Genomic DNA, 24,706 nt, shown 5'->3' with positions numbered 1-24,706 from the left:
AGATCCGCCAGTTTTGACACCGACATTGGTGCTTTCATTGAGAATTCCACTGTGCCGTCGTCAAAAGGGTTGATGGCTCGCCTTGTCGTTAAGGAAAATATCACCTCTGGAGGAGCCCTGGCCCCAGGCCAAACCCTCCGGCTGGGCGGCTTCATCATGACCGCTTGTTCGGCCCTTAAGCCGACGATGACCTCTCGAGTCATCGAAAATCGCCTCCGCGTTGATTCTGAATACTCCAAACGGATGGATCCGATGGAGTTATCGTCTTTAAACGAACTCCTAGATCGCATCGCCGCCTTGGGAGTTGCTACAGACTACGGTCGGATTGGGCATAAACCCGACCAGAGAGAAATTAAAACTCCGCCGATCACCCACCAGATAGCGGTAGTCGAGGAGCAAGACAACTCTTCCTCTATACTGAGGATGAACTATGTTCGGATCTCCGATCTTGAAGAGCCGGACACCCACCGGTAGAAAGACACGCCTTGTCCTCCGAACATAGAATCGGACGACAAGCCTAAAAAATAAGTTGATATCCCGGAGCCCGAACTGTTAAGTCCGGAAGATCTTCAGACTCCGGATCCGAAGTTGGGCCAGGGTTCGGATTTAAATCCACCCACCCACCCAAACAAAAGCGCTCTCATGAGCATACAACATCAGTCTCAGGAAACGGTCCACCACTTCTGGGCCAGACCTCCTTGTCAAAGACAAGATTAAAGATTGCCGCGACGAAGACGCGATCTCAGCGTTCCGCAACAATTGCACGGACGAAGGAATCCTTAACGCCATCAACCGTCGTCGCATATTACACTTTGCTGACTTGGCAACTATCGTACAGAAGTATAGCGCAATGGAAAGCGCCTCGAAAACTCAGGCGGCCCGTTGGGAATCATTGGTCCCCACTCAACCCCTCGGTCAGGCGAAAAGGGCGCACCCTCGTGGCACGCCCGGTCCAATAGTAAAGAAATATAAGCCCATTATGGGGCGCGGAACCGTTCTGGAAGGATGGCTCGATGGGCCATGCAAAATACACACAACACCGGATAACACCAACCCACAGCCTTAGAGCATGTTGGATACTCCGGCAAGTGGCCAAGAGCGGCGAGGATATCCTCACCAAGAATACCCCAGAACAACACCCCCTAGAAGACGACAACCTCAAAGTATTGACGGTCTTCGGTTCATTTGCTTCAAACAATAGGCGCAAAAGGGCACTCCGCGAACTCGCCGAAGTCTGCCAAATCGCAGCAATAAACCCTTGGAACGACACGGCTATAACTTTTAATGCCGGTGACAAACCAAAATACAGGACAGTCCGAGCACCAGCCGCCTTGGTCCTCAGTCCAATCGTGGACGGCTTTCGGCTCACCAAGGTTCTCATGGACGGCGGCAGCAGACTAAACCTCATCTATGAGGATACACTCCACAAAATGGAAATAGACAGGAGCCACATCGAGCAAAGCAGCACGACCTTCCGAGGAATCATTCCCAGTCAGGAGGCGCGATGTGTGGGAAAAATCACACTTGACGTGGTATTCAGCATGCCGGAGAATTATCGGTCCGAAGAGATAACCTTCCAAGTGGCCCCTTTCAACAGCGGATATCACGCCCTCTTGGGGTGAGATGCATTTACACGCTTCCAAGATATACCTCATTACGGGTACATGAAGCTTAAGATACCCGGGCCCAACGACATAATCACTCTCACCAGTGATCCGGACACTCCGCGCTGAAAATAAAACCGCATCCCTGGCCCCTGAGGCATTATCTGAAGCCCTCGCTGCCGAAGAATTAACCGCACCACGCTCCACGGTGGACAGGGACGATGTGGTCCTAGACAAACGACCCAAACCCACCTCCTTCAAACCGGCAGAAGAAATAGTCAAATTCCAAGTCCATCCAACAGACCCCAAGAAGACAACATCTATTGGAGCACAACTAGACCCAACGGTTAACGCCGCGCTACGAGAGTTCCTGCGCGAGAACTGGGATATATTCGCCTGGCACCCTTCTGATATGCCGGGAATCCCACACAAGTTGGCGGAACACAACCTCAATATATTGAAGGGATATAAACCGGTCAAGCAAACACTGCGGCGCTTTTCCGAACCCAAACGGCAAGCTATGGGGGAGGAGCTAGCCAAGCTAATCAAGGCCGGATTCATTAGAGAAATAAAACACCCGGACTGGCTGGCAAACCTGGTGATGGTGCCAAAGAAGGACAAATCCTGGCGCCAGTGCGTCGATTTCAAAGACCTCAATAAGGCTTGCCCCAAGGATCCCTTCCCCCTCCCCCGCATCGACCAGATCATTGATGCTACTGCGGGACACGACTCACTGTGCTTCCTCGACGCATATTCCGGATACCATCAAATTAAAATGAAGGAGTCCGATCAAGCCGGAACAACATTCATTACCCCATATGGGCCATTCTGCTTCAACACCATGCCCTTCGGGCTCAAAAACGCTGGCGCCACCTACCAACGCATGATTTAAACATACCTGGAGAAACAGATCGGCAAGACAGTTGAAGCATATGTGGACGACATCTTCATCAAAACCAGACACGTCGAAACACTCATAGACGATTTACGTCTCCCATTCGACAACCTCCGTGCATATGACATTAAGCTCAATCCGGAAAAGTGTGTTTTCGGCGTCCCCGCTGGAAATTTGCTGGGCTTCATCGTTTCCAATAGAGGAATTGAAGCAAATCCAGCCAAAATCCGAGCTTTGTCACAATTGGCTACGCCAACGGACCTTAAACAGGTCCAAAAACTCGCCGGTTGCGTGGCAGCTTTAAGCCGCTTTATCTCCAGATTGGGAGAAAAGGCATTACCACTCTATCGCCTTCTACGGCGCACCGATCACTTCGAGTGGACGGATGCGGCAAAGGCCGGACTGGAAGAAAGAAAAGCCCTTCTAGCGAGCAACCCAATCCTGGCCGCGCCGAACGTTGGCGAACCTATGTTATTATACATATTGGCAACACACCAGGTGGTGAGCGTCGTGCTCGTCGTTGAACGAGAACAGGACGGACACAAATTCCCAGTTCAGAAGACAGTATACTATGTATCCACTGTCCTCACACCATGCAAATCCCGGTACCCCCATTATCATAAGATAGCATACGTGGTCTTCATGGCATCCCGGAAGCTATGACACTACTTCCAGGAGTGTTCGATCATGGTGGCTTCTGAAGTACCACTCAATAACATAATAAACAACCGCGATGCTACGGGCCGGATCGCCAAATGGGCCATTGAGCTCCTTCCATTCGACATAACATACAAGCCACGTCGAGCCATGAAATCCCAAGTACTGGCCGACTTCGTCGCCGAATGGACAGAGGCCGAACTCCCTAAAGAGTATGGCACGTATTCCAACTGGGTTATGTATTTTGATGGTTCCAAAATGCTGGCAGGGCTAGGAGCGGGTGTCGTTTTAACGTCCCCCACTGGAGACATCGTCCAGTACGTACTCCAGATATTATACACAGACTCCAATAATGCAGCCGAATATGAGGCCTTATTACATGGTCTTCGGATGGCTGTCTCCATGGGCATACAACGCCTGGAAGTGCGCGGGGACTCAAACCTCGCAATATCTCAAATAAATGGATACTTGGATGCCAAAGATCCGAAGATGGCGGCTTATCGCAACGCCGTCCTAAAAATGTCGGCTCGGTTCGAGGGGCTCGAGTTTCATCACGTGGCCCGAGAAAGTAATCAAGCGGCGGACGTCCTTGCTCGCATCGGCGCCAAGCGCGACCCCGTCCCACCTAACATCTTTCTGGAAAGGCTTTTTAAGCCGTCCGTGGTGTGGCAAGGGGAGAGCGGCAACACCAGTCCGGATCAGAACACAACCCCAGACCCTGAACACACCGATATCATCGGGGGCTCAGCCACCGAAATAACACCGTCGGCCCATCTCATTATGGCAGTCATTGCCCCATGGACTGAACCCTTCTTGGCCTACCTTAACAGGAAGGAACTCCCTGAGGATCAGAATGAGGCTCGCCGCATTGTCCGGCGTTCGAAGGCCTACAAGGTCCACGACCGAGAGCTCTACAAGAAAAGCGCTACCGGAGTCCTTCAAAGATGTATCTCCGAGGAAGAGGGGCGGCAGCTCTTGGCTGAAATTCATGCCGGTCTCGACGGGCACCATGCCGCAGCTCGGGCCCTTGTTAGCAAGGCCTTCCGTACAGGTTTTTATTGGCCGACGGCCCGAGCAGATGCACAGAACCTTGTCCAACGTTGCGTTGGATGCCAACTCTTCGCCAACCAAAGCCATATGCCCCCCACCGCCCTACAAACAATCCCCATCACTTGGCCTTTCGCGGTCTGGGGGCTCGATATGGTCGGACCCCTTAAAGGAGGAAGCCATAAGAAAAAGTATCTGCTGGTCATGGTGGATAAATTCACTAAGTGGATAGAGGCCAAACCAGTTAAAACGGCCGAGTCCGGGCCGGTGGTAGAATTCATATCCGGTGTTGTACACCGTTATGGTGTTCCACACAGCATCATCACCGATAACGGCTCCAATTTCACAGCCGATGAGGTGAAAACTTGGTGCGCTAATCTGGGCATCAAGCTCAATCACGCCTCTGTCTATCATCCGCAAACAAACGGTCGAGTCGAACGAGCCAATGGTCTTATTATGAGCGGCATCAAGCCTAGACTAGTGCGGTCTTTGAAAGAATCAGACAAGCACTGGGTTGAGGAACTCGACTCCGTACTCTGGGGGCTGCAGACCACGCCCAATCGCACTACCGGATATACACCTTTCTTCATGGTGTACGGCGCAGAGGCAGTGTTACCCTGCGACATTATTCACGACTCACCTCGAGTGCGCATGTACGAAGAGAAAGAGGCCGAGATTGATCGGCAGGACAGCTTAGATGCCCTGGAGAAGGAGCGCGACGTCGCAAAAGCCCGTTCCGCATTTTATCAACAGCAGGCTCGCAGGTATCAAAGCAGAGAAGTGCGGGCCAAGACTTATAATGTTGGCGAACTCATTCTACGCCTGCTGGAGAAGAAAAAGGACAAACTCAAGCCCAAGTGGGAGGGTCCCTTCATCATTGACGAAGTTCTCGCCGGAGGAGCGTACCGCCTGCGTGATGCGTCAGACAATCGCCTAGAGCCAAACCCCTGGAACGCGGCTAGACTCCGAAGATTCTATGCCTAGCACTGAACTCTTTGTTCGTCTCCTTCCCCCTGTTGTTTCCATCATTTTTCTCTCTTTTCGTTTTTTCTCTTTAGCCATAAAGCTTTCGTGTGGCTAGACCATGCACCCCTAACGTATACATCTTCAAATATGTACGTCCACTATACCTAGGGGCTTCTTGGACAGAAGCTTGCTATTATTATTTTCTGAGCATTAAGCTCATCACATATGCGTTTTTCCCATATGTACCTTTTCTTCGCCATTATGTGCATCGATATGACTTAAGTTTTGGCCAAGCTGGGTTGCCTGGCTCCTGTGCTTATGCCCTACATTCCCGTTAGTTCAGCTAGGGAATAAAGGGAGCACCTCTGCAATTGTTACTGCCGGGTCATCCGGATGTGTACCTCAGACTGGGTGAAGCCGAAAGCTAGCGTTCTTAAGGGAATATTCGGTCGGTGAATTCAAGATGTTTTCATATTCACTCCATTGTGAAGTCCCAGAAGTTACATATACTGCGATTTTTCAATCACAGTTCGGACATGCACATTAACGCATGCACACCCAGGGAAAGGAACCCTTAACGAAACTATTATCTCTGGAAGATGTTTCTTACAATCTAAATGTAATATAACATAACTAGCCGGATACAACTTGTCTGTTCAAGCAACTATGACCCCTACGCCTGGTTTCCATGCATACCCCGGTTTATTTTGCCGCTCAGGTATTCGGAAGCAATCTGCACCTTCGGGTCCAGAGGTTGAAGCGAAAAGGTCTGCCATGACAATTGTTTTACAATTCAGCTAGAGTTACATATGTCAAGGAAAGTACATAGTCACTTGGAATAAAAAATTTCCTCCTCTATACCGTCCAACAGGCTGTCTAACTTACAATCCTGTTGGGAATATTTGGCGGCTACTCCTACCTGGTCATATACCAGACTAACGGGAACTTATTTTCCATCTGACCCTAGAGGTCCGACCCGGGCCATGCGATTCAGATCAAGCTTGGTATACCGTGTTTTCACCATGGCCCAGGCCTCTCGCGCACCCTCCCGGCAGGCCGATATTTTCCATAATCGGATACGTCGCCGCGCTCCCTTGAATAGCTCTAGAAGCACCTCCATACTTCCTGGAGGGGAGGCGGATGGCCATAAAGCCTTGGCAACACTCCGCATTGCATGCCGAGCTTGCTCGTGCATTTGCGACAGCCCTTGCAGCAGATCGTCCGACAATCCGGACATCTCCTCTTCGGGATGGCCCGTCAGCATACCTACAAACATAACTCTATCAGTTCCTTTCATCTCCGAACTATTATAAGGTAAGTTCGGCCACATACTGAATATGCCGCCCCGCAGCCTTTTATTCTCCTTCATGGAGTCGGCCAGCTGGGCACGCACATCTTTCAGTTCCTCGCCCAGCTGGGTGTGTGAATCCTGGAGTTTGTTTTTTCCTCTCTGACTCGGGTCAGAACACGCTCGCCTGCGGCGTGTAGTCTTTTCGCCTCTTTCTCGCCCGCTTGAGCAGCTTTCAGTTTCTCCTCCAGTTGATTTGACGGTCCTGTTATGAGATAAGCAACAGTATTAGCACAGCTAGTATATAATTATTGCTTCTCGATGGAGGGAAATATTACCAGAGAAAGCATTCTTGGACTTTTCCAGTTCAGCGGTAATAGCAGTTAGCTGTATCCGACACTTTTCTAGCTCTTGGGCTAGCATGTCGTTCTTCTCCGTAAGAACCTGGTTATACAACAATCCTCAAATCATTTGTACCAACTGCTTCAAGTCTTGGGGGCTACTGGCATATGGTTATCATATTCGGACAAAGTGAACTTACCTGCACATCTTTTAAATGTTGATTCGTGGCTCTGTTAAGCCCATCTCGAGCAGCTCGGATGTATGCATCAGCCGAGCTGAAGGCATTAAACGCCTCTTCTGAAAAGCTGGGGTCTCGTAGAACGGCCCTTCGGTGCCGATGATTTATGGCGCTCTCCACTTCCGAGTTGGTGACGGATACATCATCCGAATCCTCGGCTGGAGGAAAATCCGGTGTCACCCTCGTACCAGCCCCCGTCTTTATGGCAGGATCTGGATCCCAGCTGTGGGGAGTATGACCGGCCGGACCCCCGGACATAGTCCGGCACACTCTTTTCCTAATACAGGACAAACATAAATGTCACAATTGGACGCGACTGCTGAAGAATATATTTGCAAATCCATACCTCTTCGATGAAGGCTCGGCCGTATCTTTGTTTGCCTTCCTCTTCGAAGGCTTTCCCGGCGTGGGGGCCGCTCTCTTTGGAGATGCCCCTGGGGCAGCATGGCGCGCCGAACGCCTCCCCTTTTGAGCATAGGACGGTGTGGTGGGTGAGGCAGAATGAGAGAACTCTTTCGGATGAGATGTCTCCTGATTACTTACGTGTGAAGCAGGGAGAAGACCGGGATAATCGGCGATGATGGCCACTTCTGTGCCGTCATAGCTCGCCTAGTAAAACACCCCGTCCTCGAGCACCACGGATATATCCGGATCCTCTTCGAATCCGGGGTCAAGGTCCCGATTGTGGCCCTCGGGCTGCGGGGCGGGGCTGTGAAGCCCTTCGGAAATCTTTCGCCAGTGCTGTTATAAATGGACGGATTAATATTCATTGAGAGTAGCTCAGGGAGTGGAGTGAGTAGAGCAGAGGAGTTGGGACTTACCCAGCTAGGAGGACTGTACATGGAAAATCCATCTCTGCGCTTGATACGTAGAAATTCCTCTTCCTCCCCTTTGAACAGTTCGGCCAATATTTTTGCTAGAGCGGAGGGGGTGTCCGGACCCTTCCGGGCGCAGCGGGAGGCGTCATTCTCCCCATTGTAGTGCCACATGGGAAGCCCTCTGTATCGGAGTGGCTGAACCCCCCGTACTATGGAAGTCGCATTACTTCGACTATTGATAATCCGGACTGAGCGAGCGTCCTTATCTTGCTCATGAGTTGACGAACTTCCGCACTATCTTCCTCCTCGAGGCTCTGAGGGCGCCAGCTGTGGTGTTTCTTCAAAGGAACGCTTGTGAACTCGGGAAGACCCCTTCGAACTGGGTCTAGAAGTGCGACGTCCTCAATATAGAACCATTCGGAAGGCCACTCTTCGGATGCCTTCTTTGGTGTGCCGGATAGATATCCGGTCTCGGCGATGCGCCATATTTCAGCTCCGCCCACTTCAAATATTGATCCCTCGTGGTTGCGCGGGACAAGACAGAATAGCTTTCTCCACAATTCAAAATGGGTCTCACAACCCAGGAATAGTTCGCAAAGGGCGACGTAACCCACGATATGCAGGATGGAGGCCGGAGTGAAGTTGTGCAGTTGGAGGCCATAGTACTCCAGAAGCCCTCTAAGGAACGGATGAATTGGAAACCCGATGCCTCTTAGCAGGTAGGGGACGAAACACACTCGTTCCCCCTCAGATGGATTGGGGAAATTCTCCGCCTGGGCCTCACCATTAAAGGAGGTCAACCCTGCTCGAACAGGGACCAAGTTCGCAGGAGGAATAAATCCCTGTGTTTGCAGCTTCTCCAGCTGACCATGGGATACGGAGCACCTCTCCCACTCGCCTTTTTCCGGTCCGCAGGGACGGGAGGAGGAGCTGGGAGCGTTAGCCATGTTGGAGTGGTCTTTCCTAGCAATCTCTGAGGATTTTTTTCGCGTGGTGCTGAATGGGTCTGAGATCAAATCTCTTTAAATAGACACTCTTCCTCGCCTGGCCGGGGTGTTATGTGCAAAAATACCCTGACCTCTCGCATTCACTTGACACGTGGAAGCTGAAGTTGTTGATACACAGAAGCCGAGGGGTACGACATTAAATGGACGGCCGAATACATCACTTTGAAGTCATCGGAGGAGGAACCCGCCTTGCAATGCCGAAGACAATCTGCGCACCGGACACCTTGTCATTGAAGTCTGGTTCTGGGGCTGCTGAGGGAGTCCTGGACTAAGGGGTCTCGGGCGTCCGGCCTGTTAGCCATGGGCCGGACTGATGGGCTGTGGATATACAAAGACCAAAGACTCCACCCATGTCCGGATGGGACTCTCCTTGGCATGGAAGGCAAGCCTGGCGATCGAATATGAAGATTCCTTTCTTTGTTGTCGGATTTTGGGTTCCGGCAAAACCCTTGAGGTTCGAACACTTGGGTGCGCACGAAGATTTTCCCCTACCAAATCACGGCCTCGGCCTCGCCGCGATCTCAAAGCCTAGCTCGACGAACTCGCAACACAAGGGACACAAGATTTATACTAGTTCGGGCCACTGTTGTGGTGTAATATCCTACTCCAGTGTGGTGTGGTGGATTGCCTCTTGGGCTGAGGATGAATAGTACAAGGGGAAGAACAACCTCCTGAGGAGAGGTGTTCTTGTGCTTGGTGGGTGTATGGTCGAGGGAGAGCTTCCTTCTCCTTCCTATGGTGGTGGCTAGTCTTATTTATAGAGGCCCTGGTCCTCTTCCCAAATATTGAGCGGGAAGGGATCCAACAATGGCCAAATTCGAAGGGAGACAACTAGTACAAGTTATCCTGACTAAAGGTGGTCTTCACCTGCCAAAGGTTCTGGTGGTGACGCCGTCTTGGGCTCCACGGTGACCTCCGTCCTGCCGTCCTGCTGGTCTTGGTCTCGTTGCGCCGATATGGAGACCTTTGCCTGATGCCTCGGTACTCCTCGCCTGCGCTTGCCTCCTTAGAACCAAAGAGGAAATGAGGACACTGTGCGCGCTGGCACCCGCCTGGCCTTGGTCATCACGGCTGACGTCGTTGGAACCTCGCGAGGTTCGCCTTGCCTTGATCGCTCTGCCCCTCACGAGCGAGCCTGGTGAGGCTACTCCCGAGGAGGTCTTGTGTTGTCCGCCTCGCGAGGCTTGGCCCCTCGCGAGGGTCTTGAGTGCTTGTTGGTGAAGATGGGCCGTACTGGGCCGCGAGTGGAGCCACGCCGCGGGCCGCAGGCAGGCAAGTCTGGGGAGCCCCGTTCCCAGAACACCGATAGTAGCCCCCGGGCCCAAGGCGCACTCGGGCTTGGCTTCGAGGCGAAGCCAAAGGGCAAGTGCGGAACACCGCGGGCCCCAACAGCCTACGGCCTTGGTCGACGCGTGGCGATTGATTCGACGTGGGCGTCTCCGCTTCCCCACGCTGCCTCAGCAACTGCCCGACTTGACGAGTCCCTGCTGCATGCAAGGAAAAACCATCATTACCTGTGATCGTGGGGATCGCCGGTTGGCCTTCTCCTGCTATAAATGAGGGGGGGGGCAGAGCCCCATTCGCCCATCTCCTTCTGCTCCGCTTGCTTATCCTCCGTTGCTCCATTGCTAGTGGCGACTCCATGGCGCCGATCCGAAGATTCTTCGCAGCGGAGAAGGGAAAAACACCCCGCGATGAGCCCGGGCCCCTTCCGCCGAAGAAGAGGCCAGTCCACCGTCGTGACGTAGTCGTGAGGCAGGAGGTGACAAGGCCTTGGTACGAGCGGCCACCTCCTGGGTATCCGCTGCCCTTATTTGCCCCCCGAGGGATCAGGAGGAAGAGGCGGCGAGCGGTGTCGCCTGCGCCGCGGCCGCGGCTACCGCGCTATGGTGGCGCACGCCGTCTCCCCATGGGCCCACGCCGTGGACTCCTCGCGCGAATTCGTGCTGTGGGCGGCGATGCCTCCGCGCTCCTGGATCCGCTTCCCCCAGTTCTTCTCCGCCTAGATGCCGCGGTGGGGGCCCCTCGAGGTATGGCTGCACCACGCCGACTGCGACGCCCCGGCGACCGGAGCGGAAGTGGAAGCCGTCTCCCCGGGCAAGATCTTCATGACCCACGGCTGGGGCGAGGTCGCCCGGGTTTGCCGCGCAGAAGGCGCCCTTGCAATCCACTTCAGGTATGACGGCACCTCCACCATGTTCTTCAAGGTCTTTGACTCGGAAGGCCGTCGCTTGGAGTGCTGCCCCGGAGAGGGCCGCCTGAACGGTGCCGCGACAGGAGCTGGGCCTGCCGCCCACGTATCCAGCAACTCATCCAGCAGCAGTGGCGCCGCTTGGGAGTCCAGCGATTCTCCCGAGCCCTACGAGACTCCGAAGATGAGCGACGACAGCTACGTGCCCCCGAGCTCCCGCTGGGCTCGGAGCAAGGCCGCAGCATCCGGCCGCCGCCGTCGCTAATCTGGATGGGGTTGGCGCAGGCCTCTCGTGGCCCACTGTTGATGATTGCGTCGGCCGCACGGGCGTGTGTAGATAGGGCTCCTTGAATTTCCTTTCTTTTGTTCCCTGTGAGGAATCGAAACGAACCCCGTGCGGGCGTGTAAAGAACCTGTGATGTCTTTTGTTGGCATTATCCTTATCAAGAAATTGTGCGAGTGCGTGTCCTGCTTTGGCTCAGTCTCCCCTTTCTATCCTCGCGACGGCTTGGTGCTCTAGGCTGACAAATCCCGGTCCCCAGGCAGGCTGTAGCCGTCGCTGGTATGCCAGGTCGCAATGTCGTGGTCAAGGCCAGGAGGTGAGCGGCCCGAGGTCCAGTAAGAGCTCCTGAGACACGATGTTCAGGAGGTCCCCTTTAGCGCGCAAGCGACCACCGAGAGGTAAGAAAGGGAGGCGACGTTGCCGCGGCAGGGCTGCAGCAAGTGAGAATCCCATGTCGCCACGATTAGTTGGTCCGAGCGCGAAACTTATCTTGGCAGTCTGGAGTCGTTTCCTTCCGTTGCACCAGGCTTGTGCGTCGGCGACCGTGGCGCAGCTAGGTTAGGCTCGTGCGTGCTTCCCCTTCTTCCCCACGCTCTCCGTCGTGCTCTACGTCCTCAGGTCCCGGCCCTCGAGCGAGCTCAGCTGCCGCTGGTATGCCAGGTTGCGATGCCATGGTCAAGGCCAGGGGGTGAGGGCTGGAGAGCCAGTAGGAGTTCCTGAATCGCGATGCTCAGGAGCCCCCCTTTTAAAGCGCAAGTGAATTGCATGGGAGAAGAAGGAGCTCGAGGTACCACCCGCTGTTGTCCTCGGGAGGTTCCTGCAAGCCAGCGCGAGGAGGGGCACAGATTGCCATTATGATTGCCGGCCGGCCACTGGTCGCTCCGTAAGAGAATGAAGGCACTGAGGGCCTGGTGAGGTGACGCACGTGGGGCGTGCCGCGGGCCAGAGCTCAACCGCTCAGATTTATCAACGTTGCAGGGACAGACCCAAGCACAAGCGCCGTGCCAGCGTGAACAGCTCCCGTGGTAGGTGACAATCGGGCAGGTGATGATCACAGATAGGTTAAGCATGAAAAGCGGACTAGCTTAGGTAAATGCAAGGACGATACATGCCATTGGGCTGGACCCGAGCGGCTTGGGGATGATGCAGCCCGAGGGGCGCCCCCAGCAAAGTAAGCTAAAGATGTAAAGGGATACATGCCATAGGGACGGACCCACGCGGCCTGGGAATGATGCAGCCCGAGGGGCGCTCCCAGCTAAATAAACTTAGAAGATGTCACCTAGTTCTGTTGTTGAAGGAATGTTGGGGCAACTGAAGTTGCGTGACGAAGGGGTTGCTCCTCACAACCCACCGGGACCCTGAGCCTCGGGAGGCTCTGGGGTCCAGGCGGTTCCTTGAGGACCATCTCCATCTCCGCCAGGATGGCATGGTGCCTGGCCTCCTGAGCTGCCAGGATGCTCTGCAGGTTGCGCTGGAAGGTGGACGCCATGCTCGGCAGGCGAAAAGGCATGCGAACATAGCTGTGAGGCGGGCCCTTGCAGCGGTCCACGCGCGAAGGCCAGAAAAGCTCCTAAGATGCGGCCCTGTTGAGCCCTGGGATGTTGATGCAGACGCGCAGCCCGCCATCCTCGCTGGGATGGGGAGCCACGCCAGGTGAGCGTCGGTCGCCGCGCATGGCTCTTGCATCCTGCAGTTCCTGAGTGGTCTTGGCAATGAACTCCTGAGCGCTAGGCGCTCCTCGTCCGGTGTCCTCCTGAGGGAAACATGCTGCGAAGCATGCCTCCACGTGGTGCACGAGCGCCTCCCTCGTGATGTTGGCAAGGTCGGAGGCCCTCCAGAAGAGAGCCCCCGGGCCCTTCCTGAGGAGGGCACCGGGCGCGCCTTCCTATGCGAGGGAGGGAGGCGCCCTAGGCGCGGGCGCTGATCCTGACGTGGCTCCACTTGCGGCGCCGCTCTCCTGAGGCCCTGATCGGAGTAGCTGCTTCTTCTTCTTGGGGACGACCTTAGGAGGGTACTGCGCTGCATTGCTATCGGGGTCTTCGATTGACGCTGCTTGGAAGGCGCGCTCGAGGGAGCACACAAAATCTCTTTCTTCGCAGGGGACTGTGATGATCCCGCCACTTCCTGGCATCTTGAGGACGTTGTAGCCGTGGTGTGTCACTGCCATGAACATGGCCAGGGCCGGGTACCCGAGGATGGCATTGTATGGCAGACGGATGTGGGCGACGTCGAAGTCGATGAGCTCGGTGCGGTAGTTGTCGCGCTGTCCGAAGGTGACAGGGAGGCGAACCTGCCCTATCGGTGGGGTGGAACCATCGGTCACTCCTGAAAAAGGGCTTGGTAGGCTGAAACTGATCGTAGGGCACTTGAAGGCTATCGAACATCTCGACAGACAGGACGTTGAGCCCTGCGGCGCCGTCGATGAGGGTCTTGGTGACTTGTACGTTGCTGATGACGGGTGACCAAAGCATTGGGAGAGCGCCAGCGGTGGCCGCACACTCGAGCTGATCTGCCGAACTAAAAGTGATGGCGCACTTGGACCACCTAAGCGGGCGTGTGGCCTCGATCCTGGGGAGGACTGCGTTCACCTCACGAGCAAACTGCTTGAAGATTCGCTGAGAGGTTGGGGCTTGAGCTTCGCCCAGGATGCAGGTGATAACCCGCGGCTCCTGGAAGCCCCCAGCCCCCTCGTCCTAATGGTGGTCGTCGTTCCTTCTTGGCGGTGGCGGCAGCGAAGGAAGACCAGCATTGCCCTGAGGTCGATCCTCGCGAGGCTGATCCCTCCAGGCGCCCTCGCGAGGCTGGTCCTGCCAGTGGTCCTCACAGGGCCGGTCACGCCACTCTTGGCGAGGGCCACGGTCGTCCCAGCGTCCTCCGCCATGTCCTCCTCCTCGGCCGTAGCCCCGGTCGTTGCGCTCGGGGCGGCGGTCGAGGCATCCATCTCGAATGGCCCTGAGCTCTTGACAGTCGTTAGTGTTGTGGCTGTGAACGTTGTGGAAGGCGCAGAACGGCCGACTGCTCTTGGATGACTCAGGCTGGTCGCGGCCGCGCTTCGTGTCTGGCTCCGCCGCGAGTACGGCCACTCCTTTACGCTTCACGTCCTTGGCCTTGGCTTTCTTCTCCTCCAGGTCGGCAGCTGAGAGCTCGAGAAGGGAAAGGCGCCCTTCCTCAGCCCTTGCGCACTTGGTCGCTAGGTTGAACAACTCCAAGGACATGCACAGCTCCTCGTGGATGGCGAGCTCCTCCTTCATCTTGACGTCGCGGACGCCATCGGAAAACGCAGAGATGATGGCCTCGTCCGTCACCTTGGGGATCTTGAGGCGAACGCTGTTGAAGCACTGGATGTACTTCTGGAGGGTCTCCCCTGGCTCCTGCTTGACATGGCGTAGGTCACCTGCGGCCGGAGGGCAGTCACGAGTGCCCTGGAAGTTGGCGACGAAGCGGTCGCGCATCTCGTTCCAGGAGGAGATGGAGCCTGGAGGCAGGTTCAGGAGCCACGAGCGGGCACCATCCTTGAGAGCCATGGGAAACTAGTTCGCCATGACTTTTTCGTCGCCGTTGGCCGCCTCGATGCTCAGCTCGTAGAGCTGCAGGAACTCCGCGGGGTCGGGGGTGCCGTCGTAGCATGGAGGCAGGTCTGGCTTGAACTTGCCTGACCATGCGACGCTACGCAGCTCAGGAGTGTAGGCGCGGCAGCCCACGGTGGCCACCAGGACCCTTTGCTGATGCGGAGCCTGCCCTTGATGTCCGCGCACCGCCACCGCAGGCGGCACACGGCCATGTCGTAGTGGTGCCGGGAGCACAGGAGCGTTTTCTTGCGGACAAGGAACTTCTTCGCAGCTTCCTTCCTCGCGCGTGGGCGCCCGACGCGGCGGGTCATGCCGGGGGGCCGCTCGCCTTGACGCCAGGACGCCGTCTTGGTGCAGAGGTGGTAGAGGTGGCGCTCCATGAGCCACGTCGCCCGCAGCTGGCGGAGGGTGAGGCAGCGAGAGGGATGGCACAGGGGAGCCCCCTGCGGCGCTGATGAGCTCGGCGATGCGGTCCAGCCAGTCCTCGTAGAGGTCGTCGACGGGGCGGTAGCGCAGGAGTTCGCGTGCCATGAGCAACGTGGCCTACGCGTCCGTGGGAGCGCGACGAGCATGAGACGACGAGCCGGCCAGGGTCAGCGACGAAGTGGCGGTGCGGCCGTCCGCCGCACCGAGGGGTGCAGCGAGGACGCTTGCTGCTCGTTCCCCGCCGGGCTAGTGACGGCGTTGGCGGCAGGCGACGGAGAACGACGGGGAGGCCCACCTACGGGAGCCGTCTGAACGACGCGGGCAGCGAGGGCGGCCCGACGCTCAGCGCGACCTCGGCGAGTGTCCGCCATGGATGCGACGAAGCGACAGGACGCGGACCGACGGACGGAAAGCTTCAACGCACCCCTACCCGGCGCGCCAAATGTTGGATTTCGGGTTCCGGCAAAACCCTTGAGGTTCGAACACTGGGGTGCGCACGAAGATTTCCCCCTACCAAATCACGCCCTCAACCTCGCCGCGATCTCAAAGCCTAGCTCGAAGAACTCGCAACACAAGGGACACAAGATTTATACTGGTTCGGGCGACCGTTGTGGTGTAATACCCTACTCCAGTGTGGTGTGGTGGATTGCCTCTTGGGCTGAGGATGAACAGTACAAGGGGAAGAACAGCCTCCTGAGGAGAGGTGTTCTTGTGCTTGGTGGGTGTATGGTCGAGGGAGATCTTCCTTGTCCTTCCTATGGTGGTGGCTAGTCCTATTTATAGAGGCCCTGGTCCTCTTCCCAAATATTGAGCAGGAAGGGATCCCACAACGGTCAAATTCGAAGGGAGACAACTAGTACAAGTTATCCTGACTAAAGGTGGTCTTCGCCTGCCAAAGGTTCTGGTGGTGACGCCGTCTTGGGCTCCATGGTGACCTCCGTCCTGCCGTCCTGCTGGTCTTGGTCTCGTTGCAGCGATATGGAAACCTTTGCCTGATGCCTCGGTACTCCTCGCCTGCGCTTGCCTCCTTAGCACCAAAGAGGAAATGAGGACACTGTGCGCGCTGGCACCCGCCTGGCCTTGGTCGTCATGGCTGACGTCGTAGGAACCTCGCAAGGTTCGCCTTGCCTTGATCTCTCCGCCCCTCGCGAGCCAGCCTGGTGAGGCTACTCCCGAGGAGGTCTTGTGTCGTCTGCCTCGTGAGGCTTGGCCCCTCGCGAGGGTCTTGAGTGCTTGTTGGTGAAGATGGGCTGTACTGGGCCGCGAGTGGAGCCACGCCGCGGGCCGCAGGCAGGCAAGTCTGGGGACCCCCGTTCCCAGAACACCGACATCTGTAACCGACCTTATGTAACTCTAGATCCCTCCGGTGTCTATATAAACCGGAGGGCTAGGTCTGTAGAGGCTAATACTCATAACCATAGTCATACATGCTAGGATTCTAGGGTTTTATCCACTACGATCTCGTGGTAGATCAACTCTTGTAAACACCCATATTCATCAAGATCAATCAAGCAGGAAGTAGGGTATTACCTCCATAGAGAGGGCTCGAACCTGGGTAAACATTGCGTCCCCTGTCTCATGTTACCATCGACCTTAGACGCACAGTTCGGGACCCCCTACCTGAGATCCGCCGGTTTTGACACCGACAAGGTGGACCCGCCACGTTTGATTAATACTCCACCTCAATATGTTCCGACGCCTCCGGGTCATTATTCTAACCCTTTGGACAATATGATTGCTGCGGCAACGCGGTTGGTGGCTCTACCAGTTGAAGGCGAGTCTCCCACAGCGATAGAGACACGGAGGGCCAGAGAGCTTCTTCAGACAGCTGTGGCTCAACTGGCGGCTTATTCTTATAGTCGTGAGCGGAATCACTCAACCCCTCATCCAAGCCGGAGTTATAGCAGGCACATTGAATCACCAGCAGTTTCAAGCAGTGAACAGCGCCGTAACCAGCTTCATGGGCATGACCCGGCGCGTGGTGGTGCCAACTCTCAGACTTTGGTGGATCAAGGCAGAGCGCGTCGGGAGGCCGAGCTGGCGGCTCAGCAAGCGGCTCATCAACATTCTCCGGTTTATCCGTCAGCTTCGGTGGAGGCAGGTGTGACTTCTAGAACCTTGGGTGTGCCATGTTTAATGCCGGCTCTGCGTAACGAGCGTTTGCCCAAGGATTTCAAGGGTCCTCGTAAGGTGCCTAACTACACAGCAGATCAACCCCTTGATGCTGGATGTTGGCAACGCTGCATGCGCTAAGTATTTTACCATGATGTTGGATAGGACGGCTCGTACTTGGTTGAAAGGACTACATGCCAAATCTATTGGATCATGGGCCGAGTTAAAAGCCCGGTTTATCCAGAATTTTAATGACACGTGCAAGCAGCCTATGTCAATCGTGGATTTGGACTCCTGTGTCCAAGGTGAGGGCGAGTCAACAACCCATTGGGTACGCCGGGTCTCAGCCATCCTATACTAATCGGATCGTATCAATGCCGGTTCAGCAGTCCTGATGTTGGAGAAGAATTGCCGTTTTATGCCTCTTAAGCAGAATCTGGGGCGGCTTAAACGCCACTGCAACGACATGGGGAACTAATGGCGGCTCTCGTCAAGTATGCCGACTCTAATAGTACCAAGGACCCCGAGTCTGATCATGAAAGGCCGGGTAAGGGAAAGAAGAGCAGCAACATGAAAGGGCAACAACATAATCCGGCAAGTCAGGGTGGCAATGGTAATCGCAAAGTTGATGGTAATTTGGATTTTGTGGCCAACACCAATACGCAAAATAATAATGAGCGCTGCAGGGGAAGGCCGCCCCCTTGGTTTGGAGGGCCAAAATTAAATCTTGAGACGATGATGAATCAGCCCTGCCCGAAGCATGGTACGCGGGAAAAGCTGGCCACTCACCTCTGGAAGGATTGCTTCATTATGAGGGAGTATAGAAATTCCAATTTTTCCAGAACAATCATGGGCCTGATGGCGGCTCAGGATCCGGCTCTCACGGTCCTGGTTATGGTGGTGGCGGTTCTAATTCCGGTTTCCAGGGCCAAGGCAACCAATGTGGTTTTAATCAACAGTCTGGTCAAGGGAATCAGCAAGAGCAGTTTGGTTATCACAGTAACCCACAAGAGTTGAATAGTGGACAGTACCACGTTTTCACCATGAGTTTATGCAAGCGGGATCAGAAGCTCCACAAAAGGGCAGTGAACGCAGTTGAGCCGGTGATTCCCCGTTACTTGTGATGGTCTGAACACCCTATTCTCTGGAGTCGTGATGATCACCCGCCCCGGGTTGATAATCCGGGCCATTTGGCTCTGGTGGTGGCACCTCAGGTCGGAGGGTACAGGTTTACTAAGGTACTCATGGATGGGGGCAGCAGCATCAATATTCTGTATTATGAAACTTTTCATCGCATGAGCTTGACTGACAAAGACCTTAAGTCGTCAAACACTGTTTTTCATGGCGTGGTGCCTGGTAAGTCGGTGTATCCAGTGGGCAAAATATCTTTGGAAGTTGCCTTTGGAGATGATCATGATTCCAGATCTGAGACATTGACTTTTGAGGTGGTTAAAATCAAGAGCCCTTATCATGCTCTGTTTGGGCAGCCGGCTTATGCTAAGTTCATGGCAAGGCCTTGTTATGTTTATTTGCAGCTTAAAATGTCAGGTCACAAGGGCACCATCATAGTGCATGGAACCCGGGAGATAGCCTTGGAGTGTGAAGAAGGCGATGCTGCTTATGCTGAGTCTGTCTTTGCAACAGAAGAATTGATTTTTTACAAGGATAATGTTGACCCGACAGATATGACATCTTTGAAGAAGCCAACCACAGAGCATGACCCCCTGTTGAAATTTAAGTCAGCGGATGACACTAAGCTGGTTGACTTCGCTCCTGGCGATTCATCCAAGCAGTTCAACATCAGTGCTAATCTGGATCAGAAATAGGAAAGCGCGCTCATCGAGTTCATTCGTGAGAACCGGGACATCTTTGCATGGAAACCTTTAGACATGCCAGGTGTACCGAGGGAACTCGCTGAGCACACTCTCAATATTGATCCAAAGTTTAAACCGGTCAAGCAGTTCCTTCGCTGTTTCAATGAAGAGAGGCGCAAGGCCATCGGTGAAGAAGTGGCCCGACTTTTGGCGGCTGGGTTTATTGTTGAAGTTTTTCATCCTGAGTGGTTGGCTAACCCGATGCTGGTACTTAAGAAAAACAGTACATGGCATATGTGTGTGGATTACATGGACTTAAACAAGGCATGTCCGGCTGATCCCTTTGCTCTCCCCCGTATTGATCAGATCATTGATGCTATGACGAGTTGTGAGCGTTTGAGCTTTTTGGATGCTTATTCTGGTTATCATCAAATCAAGATGGCAGTTAAGGACCAGGAGAAGACAACCTTCATCACTCCCTTTGGAGCCTTCTGTTATGTGTCTCAGCCTTTTGGGCTCAAGAGTGCCCAGGCGACTTACCAGCGGTGTGTGCAAAATTGCCTTCATGATCAGATTGGGCGCAATGTTCATGCTTATGTGGATGATATTGTGGTGAAATCCAGGAAGAAGGAAACTTTGATAGATTATTTGAAAGAAACCTTTGACAATCTCCGGGTCTACAAGATGATGCTTAACCTGGCCAAGTGTGTCTTTGGTGTGCCAGCCGGCAAGCTTTTGGGCTTTCTAGTTTCTGAACGAGGTATTGAAGCTAACCTGGAGAAAATAAAGGCGATCACTTCCCTGGCTAAACCGGCATGTATCAATGATTTCAGCGTCTGGCGGGCCGTATTGCGGCCTTAAGCCGGTTCATAAGCCGGTTGGGTGAAAAGGCTATCCCTCTTTACCAGATGATGAAGAAGACATATCACTTTGTCTGGACTGATGCTGCTGATCAGGCGTTTGAGGCCTTGAAGAAACAGTTGGCTGAGCCGCCGGTTCTTGCTGCTCTCATTGTTAAAGAGCCTTTGTTGTTATATGTGGCTACCAACAGCCGAGATGTCAGCATGGCAATTGTGGTGGAAAGGAAGGAGTCAGGCAAGGAATATCTAGTTCAGCGACCGGTTTACTACATCAGTGAGGTGCTCATTGATTCCAAGCAGAGGTATCCGCATTGGCAGAAGCTTGTATATGGGGTGTTCATGGCTAGTCGAAAGCTCAAGCAATATTTTCTGGGTCATCCCATCACTGTGGTTAGTTCTGCTCCTTTAGGGGATATTATTCAAAACAGAGAAGCCACTGGTCGGGTAGCCAAGTGGGCCATTGAGCTTGGGCCCCATGGTTTGAAGTATATGCCTCGCACAACCATCAAGTCTCAAACACTTGTGGATTTCATCAATGATTGGACAGAGCTGCAGATGCCCAAGGACAAGCCGGATAGCACATATTGGACTATTCACTTTGATGGATCCATGCAGTTGGAAGGCTCGGGGGCTGGAGTTATCTTGACTTCCCCACGAGGTGATAAATTTTGTTATGTTTTAAGGTTGTTGTTCCCTTGTACTAATAATGCAGCTGAGTATGAGTCTTTGCTCCATGGTCTTCAGATGGCTAAGGAGATGAACTTAAGCCGGGTGAGGTGTTTTGGTGACTCTGATTTGGTAGCTCAACAAGTTTCAGGAACTTGGGATTCTAAGGATCCACTCATGGCGGCTTATCGCCGAGAGGTTGATGCTATTGCTGGTCACTTCAAGGGCTATCAAGTGGATCATGTTGATCGAAGGAAAATGAGGCAGCTGATGCTTTAAGCCAGTTGGGATCCCAGCGTAAGCCGGTGCCGCCCAATATTTTCCTTGATATTCTGCATAATCCTTCAGTCAAAATGCCTACAGAGGAAGATCTTGCTATTCCCGACCCGGAGGCACAGCTGGTGGCGGCTCTTCATGCTATTCCTGATTGGACAGTTCCATATTTGGCGTATATGACCGGAGGCGAGTTACCTGAAGATGAAACTTTGGCCAGGCAGGTAACCCGGCGGTCTAAGTCAATGACTATTGTCAATGGAGAGTTGCATCATCGCAGTGTTACAGGGGCGTTTCAACGTTGTGTTTCTCCTGAAGAAGATCGTGAGATCCTACGAGAGATTCATGAAGGAGATTGTGGTCATCTTGCCGGCTCTAAGTCTCTCGTGGCCAAGGCTTTTCGTCATGAATTTTATTGGCTCACGGCTCATGTTGATGCAGAGGATTTGGTCAGTAAGTGTGATGGTTGTCAGAAATTGTCAAGACGAGCGCATGTGCCGGCTCAAGAATTGAGGATGATTCCAATTGCTTGGCCATTCGCAGTCCGGGGGCTTGATATGGTTGGGCCTCTCAAAATGTCCAAGGATAAAAAGACCCACCTTTTGGTGGCGGTTGACAAATTCACAAAGTGGGTTGAAGCAGAGCCGGTTAGTAAGTGTGACGCGGCAACGATGGTTCAATTCATCAAAAAGGTGATTTTCCGTTTTGGTTTTCCCCACAGCATTATAATTGATAATGGCACTAATCTGTCCAAGGGTGCTATGAAAGAGTTTTGTCAACGAGAGCATATTCGACTTGATGTATCATCAGTGGCTCACCCCCAGTCCTATGGTCAAGCTGAGAGAGCCAATCAAGAAATCTTGAGAGGCATCAAGCCCCGGCTTATGGTCCCTTTGCAGAGGACGCCGGGTTGTTGGGTGGAGGAATTACCCTGAGTGTTATGGAGCATCAATACCACCCCAACAGATCTACGGGTTACACGCCTTTCTTCATGGTTTACGTAGCAGAGGTGGTTCTCCCTAGTGACATCTGTCACGATTCGCCTCGTGTGGCGGCTTATGTTGAAGCTGATAATGAAAAAGCACGTCAGGATGCTATTGACCTGTTGGATGAGGAGCGTGACCTTGCGGCGGCTCGTTCAGCGATTTACCAGCAGGATCTGCGCCATTATCACAGCCACCGGGTTAAAACCAGGACCTTTCAAGAAGGCGATTTGGTGCTCCGGCTTATCCAGGATCAAACAGATATGCACAAGCTATCCCCACCTTGGGAAGGGCCCTTTGTGGTCAGCAAAAAATTGAACAACGGGTCATACTACCTTGTCAACGTTCGAGACCACATGGACTCACGCAGGTCGGAGGAGGAGACCCATCGGCTGTGGAATATTGCTCATCTTGGGCCTTACTACACCTGAGCCACCGGCTCTTGCGATGCACATATTTTGACAATGTATATATTATGATGAATATAATAAAGCCGGCATCCCTGATAATTCAGGGCCTCTGTCATTTCATTTCTGAGAATAATGAGTCTTTATTGTCACTTCATATGATCACTTGGGGGCTTCATGCTCATTCAACATAGCTATGACTACCCTCTTGATCCGGCTTGTACACCATAATTACCAAATACTTGGGGGCTTCCTGCTCATTGAGCATAGCTATGACTACCCTATTAATCCGGCTTGTACGCCTGGAATGAAATATTACTTGGGGGCTCTTTGTTAAATGGACAAGAGCTTTGATGACCCTTGTAGTAGGCTTGGAAGCCAGGTGTATTCACCTAAAAATCCGGGTTATCCTACCTTTTTAAGTCTGCCACTCTGCCCAGGTAATCCTGGAATGACTCGCCGTACTCTTGACAGTCATTCTTATACAGACCCTGAATTTGTCAAAGTTAAAACAGTGATTGGTCATGTGAGGCCCGGCTTACAAGGTTGAATGAAGGTTTAACTCAGTGGCTGTGCGGCCCCTGAAAAGCACTTGACTTGAAGGCTTGGCAGCCTATGAAAGCCTTGCTTTTTGATTTGCATTTGATTTGAACATTTTGTGAGATTCATCTCTTATGACATGTTAATACATGGTTGAAAACCGATGAGGGCTATGTTGCCTTATGGTTCATATATGAATCTATCCGGTATTTGTTAACCCGGCCTGGTCTTGGACTTTAAGTCGTCAGTTTATGATCATTTTATGTGCTTAGAGCGCTGTGCTCTAAGTTTTGGGATATTACCCGTTGCTGCATGCGGTGTTGTAAGCCAGCGATATGAATCAATTGAGCAGGGCAATGTTTATGATGTTGTTACCCGTTGTTGCATGCAGTGTTGTAAGCGAGCGGTATGAATCAATTATGCGGTGTTGTAAGCCAGCGGTATAAATCAATTAGCGGTTTACTCTGCTAATCCCATAGGCCAGTTAGATGTGGTGAAGGTTCATGATGCTGCTTTGAACGAGGAAGGCCTGTTCTTCCTTGAGAGCATGGTCACCTATGCAGGCAATGTTTATGTGATCACTCCTGGAGGAACTTTATCCAAGATCTTTTGGACTGGAGGCCACTAGTATGTGGAGCAGATAATAGAGATTGAGGATGACTACACTGCTTCTCTTGTTGAGTTTGCCGGTAAACTGCTGCTTGTAAAAGAGGGATCCGAAACCATTCAAGTTTTCAGCATCGATGTCAAGAGGAAGGTACTTGAACCAATCAAAAGTCTCGGCAACAGTGCGCTATTCCTAAGTCGTGGCAACTGCATGGTAGTTGATGCAGATAAGCTTCCTTCCATCGAGCGCAACAGCATCTACGACACTTTGTCGACTGTACACATGATTGATAGGATATATGCCTGGTGTGACCTCAGCGATGGCAAGAAAAATTTCATCGCCATCCCCCAGGTTCCTGGACATTGTCCTGGAGCTGAAAGCGGTACCATATATGAAGGCCCTTTGAGCCTTGCTCAGGTGCTTCTCACTCCCTATCCATATGTTAAAGCTCTAGTAGATCGGTTCCACCAAACCTAACCCGAAGACCTTCAGTATTTCACGACATGCTCGACCTCAAATGTCATGCTGCTACCTCCATGAGAAGGACTTGACTGCAGAATGCCAAGATGCTGGATTGGCTCTCAATCTTTGGGTCGTAACCCTTACTACACAGGTATGATAAGCCGGCAGTGTGAGCAAATATCACATGTATGATATTTTGTTATGATTATATAAGGTTGTGATTAACCCGGCCCTGGTTATGGACTGTTTTAGTCACCAGTGGTTTTTATATGGGATATTGTGACCCGCCCTGGGGTAAACTGCCAGGGCACTTGTGATCTGTTTTGTCTGCAGGAAAAATGATAAATCTGATCTGCATAATTGATGATATCATAAGCATAAGTGGCAGATCTTCAACTGGTGGACCAGCAGTGTTATGCAAAACGAAACATGCACGATGGGACGACAGATCATAGTTTAACTAGCCTATTACATGGCTCCCTGAGCCCAAATGGTTAAGTGTTTTCAAAAGCAGTACTTGATGAGGAAAATGGAGAACCGTCCTGCGGATCAGCTCTCCTGGTCTTGGCAGTTTGAGGCTTCCGGGTCATCCCGCACCTGTTCTTCTTCTCCCTCCACCGTCTGGAAGTCAGGCGATGACCAATTGATGCC

Source organism: Aegilops tauschii, chromosome 6 (genome assembly GCF_002575655.3).
Source record: "Aegilops tauschii subsp. strangulata cultivar AL8/78 chromosome 6, Aet v6.0, whole genome shotgun sequence".
Taxonomy (NCBI): domain Eukaryota; kingdom Viridiplantae; phylum Streptophyta; class Magnoliopsida; order Poales; family Poaceae; genus Aegilops; species Aegilops tauschii.
Note: the sequence above shows the minus strand (reverse complement) of the source record.